Source organism: Silene latifolia, chromosome X (assembly GCF_048544455.1).
Source record: "Silene latifolia isolate original U9 population chromosome X, ASM4854445v1, whole genome shotgun sequence".
In the NCBI taxonomy this organism is placed as follows: domain Eukaryota; kingdom Viridiplantae; phylum Streptophyta; class Magnoliopsida; order Caryophyllales; family Caryophyllaceae; genus Silene; species Silene latifolia.
Window position 1 is genome coordinate 278,449,669 of NC_133537.1, and position 8,591 is coordinate 278,458,259.

At 31.7% G+C, this 8,591-nt stretch overlaps 1 long non-coding RNA gene across 1 annotated transcript; it reads right to left on the reverse strand.

Moving 5' to 3' along the window:
• Window positions 1-5,218: 5,218 nt before the first annotated feature.
• Window positions 5,219-7,135, reverse strand: LOC141616801 (uncharacterized). Its single transcript, XR_012531046.1, has 3 exons — window positions 6,891-7,135; window positions 6,701-6,808; window positions 5,219-6,418 (listed from the first exon to the last, which is right to left on the reverse strand). It is a non-coding gene; the product is annotated as an uncharacterized LOC141616801 (long non-coding RNA).
• Between the last annotated feature and the right edge of the window lie 1,456 nt (window positions 7,136-8,591).

Sequence of the window (8,591 nt, forward strand, 5' to 3'; positions counted from 1 at the left end):
TCCACCACAATCAATCCTTTTTCACTTCCCGTTTTCGTATTATACAAATTGTAAGTATCAAGTTTATTAAAATTCCAAAGTATCGATTTTTGTTAAGAATTTCTAAATTTATGTAATTTTATTGGAGACTGCCTTGGTAATGTTTTCAACTCATCTATGCTCTAGCGTGTCGACGTCGTTGTGCTTGCGGGTTAGCCTTCGGTTGTCTTGGTTGATCATGCTTTTAGGCGTGTACGTATGGATAGGAGTTGCTTTCTTATGCACTTGTTTTAAGGTCGCTCCTCTTGCTTTAAGGGTGTTGGTGTTGGGTCTGTTAGTACATAAAAACAGTATGAAAGACATGACCTTTTTGCAGAGATTTAATGGTAGAAGAATAGCATGGTTTTTGTTGACAAACACATGGGGTTTAGTGAGAAAACTTAATAAGATTGCTACGTGTGAATTGCTAGCAAAAATAAAATAAAATAAATGATGATGACGTATATGATAATATGTCTGAATTCTTTATATTGGGTTGTTAATTCTTGCAATACGACAGTAATTATTTGAATGGTATTTTCTTGTATGAGAGGGAGACGTTATTATATGGAGTTAATTGGTGATGCTTGAGTTTGAATGAACTTTTGGATCTAGGGAGTACTATATTTAAATTGTCATTCCTTTGGCCTTCGTATATGAGCGAGTAATTTAGAGTTTTACTTTTAAGTGTTGTATAAGGGATAATTTGAAAATATGATTATGGGGATGAGTTAGTTAAATTAAAAATGTACTATATATTAAGCCGGGTTATTTTCGTATTGAATGGTGTAGCAATCGGGTAATTTCTATAATACTTGTAGCATGTGGCTTCGAAGTAAACAAGTTCTGGGTTATGCTTAGCTTGGATTGATCAACTCGAGAGGTAAGGACTTTTACCCTTTTTAAACTAAGTAAGAGCATGTTCGGTGTGACATTTAAAAAGTTTTTACATATTTTTGGTTACGATGAATTTCTACTAGCTTTTGTGAATTTTTGAATATTGTTTTATTTGACCATGGGTCAATCGTTGGAATTATTTGGCACAAGCCGTCTTTGAAATTATGTAGCAGACTTTGGGAGTTCTGCTAGTCTAGTAGGTTTTAAGTTGCGTCTAAGGCCCTGTTCTTTTGGACTGAAATTGTCTGAACTGAACTAAACTGAACTTAATGGAGCTGAACTTAACTGAACTGAACTTAATAGAATGAATGAATCGAATCGAATCGAATCGAACTGATCTGAACTGAACTAAACTGAACTAAACTGAAATAATAATAAAAAGATAATAATAATAATAATAATAATAATAATAATAATAATAATAATAATAATAATAATAATATAGTAATATAAATGATAATATTATTAATAATATTATAATATATTAATAATAATAACTAAAAAAATATGATAAGTATAATATAAATATTATAAATAATAATAATTAATATAAATAATAATAATAATAATAATAATAATAATAATAATAATAATAGATGTAATATAATAATTTATTAATATAATAATAATAAATATGTTATTAATAATATTAATATAAATGAATATATTAATAAAATAATAAATATAATATAATAATAATAATAATAATAATAATAATGATAATAATAATAATAATACACTAATATTTCCATGAATCATAATAATATAATAATAATAAATAAAATAAATATAAATAAATAATAATAATAATAATAATAACTATAATAGTAATATAATAAATATTAAAAATAAATTTTAATATAATAATAACAATAGTAAATAAATTAATATAATAATAATGATAACAATAAGAATAAGAATAAGAATAATAATATAAAATAAGAATAATAATATTAATGTTGAAATAAATAAACTAATCAATCGAATCGAATCGAATGAAATGATCTCGAATCGAATCAATGTTGAATGGAGCTGAACTGAACTTAATAGAGCTGAACTGAACTAAACTGAACTGAACTTATTAGAACTTAAATTAAGTCCAAAAGAACAGGGCCTAAGATGTACTTGGGATTATGTCCCTTAAACTGAACTCTTGGCCCGAGTTCCTTTTGGGTGGGGTTTGACCGGCCCCCACTCGCTAGGGGGTTAGACTTTCTCGTGTGGCAGCCTCATCCTACTGACTGTCCAAATGTGAGAGGTGCGCACTATCATAAGTCTGACCAAGCATAGGTGATACTTCTAGACCGTGTCAAGGGTAGGACTTTGGCACACAAGCGGTGAAAGTTATGGATTTTGAATGGCCTGATAATTGTTTTTGAATCTACGGTAACGCTGGATTTGGAGTATACTTTTGTTTTTACTTTGGTTTTGAAGCTTGTTAATTTATAATATTGTTTTATAAACCTGTCACGACTTCTTATTTTCTTAAAATTCGGCTTTACTGACGTCCTACTGTCTTGGGTCGTTCCCCCTTTGGAACCTGTACCTCTTGGTATTTTGGGTACAGTTAACAGGTACACTTGACGTTCTACATGGGTGCATACTGGTAACGGGACTATTATGAGCGAGGAATGAATTTTGTGTTTTGGACTTTAAATTTATCGAGATTCAAGATTTCAAGTTACTCGATTTATTTACTTGAGTTTGATAAAACTGTTTTGGATTTTGTAAGACTTAGACTTTCGCTGCAACGTTTTATTTATTGAGCATTTCAGGAATCTATTTAGTATTTATTTTATGCCTCCGTATTTACCTTGAACTTGGCGTTGTAACCAGGTGTGGAGTGACAACTCTGAATTTTCTATATCTAGTTTGTCATTTTTGGTCGCGAAAATTCAGGGTTGTTACAGTTGGTATCAGAGTCAAGGTTTTGAAAAAAAGAAAAAAAAAGTTTTACGAAATTTGAAACACTATGACAGTTTGATAAACAAAAAGAATTAAAATTTTTCGAAAAAAAAAGAGAGTGTGTTGGGTAGGATGGGTACATTGCATATATATGTTTTATTTGTTGTCAGTTTGTTGCCCTCTTACTTTAGTTAGTTACCGTCTGATATTCGCATATTGTTAGCGAGTAACATGAGAATTTGGATTTTGAAGATTTCAAATAACCTAATCTATAAAACCCTTAAAATAGCAACCCAAAATTTACATGAATAGAGCCACTCTAAAACAATTCATCAACAATGTAAAATACAATTAACACGAGTAGATATCATCCCACCCTCACTTGACCAAGTCTCGTAGTAGACGATCTTATAATAAGTTTATTATGAAACCATCAATTGTGGTAAAAATGGTATAGGAGTTAAAAAACCAAGTACGAATCGTGAACAAAGGTAAAATAGGTACGCTTTTTATGAAAATAGCAAGTAGGTATGTAAAAAAGTGTCATTTTTGCTTACGATCAACAATAAAAAGGTCACAAAAAACAAACCAAATGGTAGGAAAAAGTTGTCTCTCATTAATAACTTAGTAAGAGATCGTTCTTTCTAAGTTTTTGTGCACTGGTATTTTGACCTAGAAAATATTCTCTTACTACTCGGTGTCACACTATTATTTATTTTTATAATTTGAAACTTAAGAATTTATCAAAGTACCGAACTATTATGAACTAAATATTTGGTACTATATATGGGGTTCATCTCATCATGATTTTATTATGAGACCATTTCATTCGATATATTGTGACCTTCGTGTTGTTGTTTATTAATCCGTAGTGTATATATATATATATATATATATATATATATATATATATATATATATATATATATATATATATATATATATATATATATATATATATATATATATATATATAGATTGGATTTGGTGATTTTGCTCTTTATGGTGAGTTGTGAGTTGGGGAATCTCAACCATTAGATTAAATTAGAGATGAGTGGCCAAGATTAATCTTAGTTGTCATATAAAAGCATTGTTATTTAATTTATTTTCTCTTTTTTCTAGTGCTACTCTTTTTTTTTACTTTAATTTTTTTATCTCTTTTTTTTTACCTCGTGTTATTATGTTTTTTTTTACAACTTTGATTTTTTTTTTTCTCTATTATGTTTTTCTCTAATTTTTTCATTATGTTACCTTTTTTTCTTTTTCTTTTTGTACCAAATTTTTTTTAGCTTGAAATTTTTTTCACTCTTATTTTTTTTACCTCGTGTTATTATGCTGTTATTGTGCTTTTTCTTAACTTGATTTTTTAACGACTTTGATTTTTTTTTTTCTCTTTTTTTTACCACATGTTATTGTGCTGTTATTGTTATTACGCTGTTATTGTGATGTTATTCTGCTGTTACTTTGATTTTTTTTTACGACTTTGATTTTTTCCCTTTTTTTACCACGTGTTATTATGCTGTTATTGTTATTCCGTTGTTATTGTGATGTTATTCTGCTGTTACTTTGATTTTTTTTACGACTTTGATTTTTTTTCTTTTTTTACCACCTGTTATTGTGCTGTTATTGTTATTCCGCTGTTATTGTGATGTTATTCTGCTGTTACTTTGATTTTTTTAACGACTTTGATTTTTTTTTCTTTTTTTTTTTACCAAGTGTTATTGTGCTGTTATTCTACTGTTATTATGTTGTTATTGTGATGTTATTCCGGTGTCACTTTGATTTTTTAATACTTTGATTTTTTTTTACTCTTTTTTTACCGCATGTTATTGTGCTGTTATTCTGGTGTTATTGTGATGTTATTCCGGTGCCACTTTGATTTTTTTTACGACTTTGATTTTTTTTTTTTACCACGTGTTATTGTGCTGTTATTGTACTGTTATTCTGCTGTTATTGTGATGTTATTCCGGTGTCACTTTGATTTTTTTACTACTTTGATTTTTTTACTACTTTGATTTTTTACTCTTATTTTTACCGCATGTTATTGTGCTGTTATTCTGGTGTTATTGTGATGTTATTCCGGTGTCACTTTGATTTTTTTTACGACTTTGATTTTTTTTTACCACGTGTTATTGTGCTGTTATTCTACTGTTATTCTGCTGTTATTGTGATGTTATTCCGGTGTCACTTTCATTTTTTTTACTACTTTGATTTTTTTTACTCTTTTTTCCCCCGTGTTATTGTTCTATTATTGTAGTATTATTCTGGTGTTATTGTAGTATTATCCGTGTGTTAATACTTGTTATTGGAGTGACAACAAGAACTCACTCCGCCAGACAATAAACAAACTTATGTACTAACACGTGTCAACAACTAGTCTCAAATCAAAAAACGACAGAATGCCAACCACAGAAGTTTGTGTACTCGTGTGTCGTGTGTAAGACCTTGCACATAAGGAGATGGACTAGTCTCACATTTGAGACCATTCTCATACAAGAGTCACTAGAATAAAAATTAAAAGCCGACAAATCAACATCCATACTACAAGGATAATCTCCCTAATATAGCTTTACAAAATTAATACTCTGTATCACATTTTGTCGCGAGTCTGTAAGACTAGCCTAATCAATTGAATCCGCCAAACCTTTAGCTAAAAATAATCGATTTCTTCCCAACTTAATTGAATAATCGGTACAGGTCATAACCTGTCCCAGCTAACCGCGCCTCAAGACCATTTGCAAAGTAATACGCTACTCATTGAACACTATCCCTAAATTCCGAAGCACGCTGTCTAATTTGCTTCAGTTGCTCATTTTCAGTAACTATCTCAAAGCTTGTTACAGCTTGTGCACATTGAATCAGAAGATTCCTAAGATCCGGCGCTATTTGGATCGCTCCAACATCGATTCCTACCACCGTTGCTCCATCATCAATCACCATATGCACCTACACACTTCTCAATTTCGCGCAACCCTCTGCGCGGGAGCAAAACTCGATTTGAACCACCCATACTGATCACCATATGAACCCGATAACAATCGGCTAAAAACCTGAGCAAACCACCACGAGTTCTTCCGACCTGCCGTTCGCCTGTTCAATCTTCATCGCCGACAACAACCAGCCAATACACCCTCGACGTTGCCCAGAAACGAACCACCGTGCTCCGTCAAGTGCAGCCACCAGCGAAATCCAATTCAAACTTTGTCACACTCCAACAACCATTAATACAAGCTTCACATCGAATTTGAGTTCGGAACAGTAAACGCGAGCTCATCTGCTCTCCACCGTGACCAGACCGAGCCACCAGACCACCGATACCAATGGTCGCCAAAATCACCATCAGGCTACCAATCTACATAAGCGCATCAACAATTTCAAACCCACAATCGAGCTCGACACTTTTGAAATTATCCGTCCGGTGCATCAGGAGCAGGTGTAAATATTCAGACGGTGGAAATGCTCTACGCCTCTGTTGAATTCAGGCCACATCGCCTTGTTTGTCCGCCTGCACCACCGTGCTCATCCATCTCAAGTCCACCCTCAACTTTGCTCCACCATGGCAACCACAGTTACTCTCCTTCGTCCACCTACACCACGCCTGCAATGAAATTAAACCATTCATCTTCAACTTTTATGTGATGGTCTCACCCTTATATTCTTAATCGTTATAACTTCAATTATTGAATGAGTAGTCTTTAGAAATGACTAAAAAAATCAAAATAAAAAACAATCAAAGTGTAATCACAAAATGAATTCTAAATTGCAACAAATTACTTAACATGTTTGCATATCAATTAGGCACATAAAGTCAACTCCAACGTATCAACAAGAGACACAAATCAAATAAACAATTAATATTCCATAAAAGAAAAAAGAGTACCTTAAAATAGTCGTCAGAATAAGCATAAGAAGGTGGAATATGTGGGCAGAAAGAGGATCAGAAACCCATATTTGAGTTGTTTGGCACATGAGTGACCCTTAATTCAACCTAAAACAACTAATCAAACTCTAAACAAATGATAACTTTGATGATGATTCCAGAAATCAATTTTTGATTAGAGGCTGCATACCTAATTAATAATTTTGACGATGATTCCAGAAATCGATTTTTTATTTCGACATGCTAATAAAATCAGGAGAGTTTGTGCGAAGAAGCTTTCTTGATAAATTGTGTTCATGTGAGTCGTCTTCAATTTCCTTGAACAATTATTGATAACTTTCATTGGAATGTGTTTTTAGGAAGAAGATTTGGGGATGTGATTTCAGACGATTAATAAAAGAGAGAGAGAGAAAAAGTAAACAGTGAGACCCAGGTGACTGATTAAAAAGTCGCGCGTATTATTTATTGTTAGTTGTTTGGTGCAATCTCAGCCGTAAGATCTTTTTTATCTAGTGGTCCAGATTTTCAAGCACACAAACTCACAACTCACCGTAGCAACTAAACCACGAGATCCCGTATACATATATATATATATATATATATATATATATAAGTCGGGATCATGAGTAACACCAAGATAATGGAACATGAAACCACTCACAATCTTTATATCTAATAATATTACGGAAGGCTGAGGTTAACTCAACCAAACTCCAAATCCTTCAACGCACCTCCAAACACTCAATTTCATTCATTTTCCATTTTTTCTTTCTCTCTCTTCTTTCTTTCTCTCTCTTCGACATCACTAACTCGGCCTTATACGTTCAATCGTCGAGATTAACTCGGCCATACCTGACGATCAATGGATCCTGATGCTTCGACGAGGTAAAATTTCGATATTGGTGATCAATTTTTTTGTAATATTAGGGTTTATATATTTATGTCTTTTAAATTTTTCGATCGTCGATTAAATTAGTTTAATTTAGGGTTTGATTATTTTTTTAAATTCGTAAAAATGAATTATGTATGTCAAATTAGGGTTTCGAAAATTAGATTCTGGAAACTGGAAAATTAGGGATGGGGAAATTGATACACATTACCTAAATTGGCTAAAATCGTGAAATCAGCGACTAAATTTCATGAACATAGTCTGCTTCTTTTAATCTTACTTCCCAGTTTTTTATTTTTTTTTTATTTTTTTGGTTTGTTGATCTGCTTAACTTAGCTCTAATCAAGAATTATTCTTTCTTCAATTTTAGTTTTGTTTTAGCTGTGATACTTTGATGCACAATTATTACTTATTAGCTGTTTTTAGGTGTTGTTTAGTGTGCAAATTCTTAAGTTTTTAGTTTAGTTTTGGTTTAAATTTTATTTGTTGAATCTGGAGTAATCAAACATTTTATGTGGTGATTTTGATGATTTAGCTTAAGTTATAATGACAACTGATATCTTTGTTGAAGGCATTTCAATAATCCCACATTGATTTTCTCCAATTGACTTGGATTAGAAAGCGATTGTCGATTATCGTAGTTTTGTTCTCATGTTGTACTTCATTTGCAATTTGTTTCAATGAATTGAAATATAGTGGATGAAGATTGTAGAAATCGATTCTCTCTGCTTGTATGACATATGTGGGTGGATTGTCAAAAGCGTGTATATTATGGAACATAACTTTAGTATCTGTGTGTTAAATTCATTTGCATTTTGCTTGAGGACTGCTTGCTTACTAAGATATTTAGTTTTATTTGTAGTTTTGGCACTTTGCTTACTTACGCAACTTTGAGCCTTTGACTAAATACAATTGGCGTATTTGTGGAAAAATCAGATTTGGTTGGAAATAGTGGTTCAAGTTTGTACCATATAGCTGGTGACTCAATGCAAACTGTTGTGG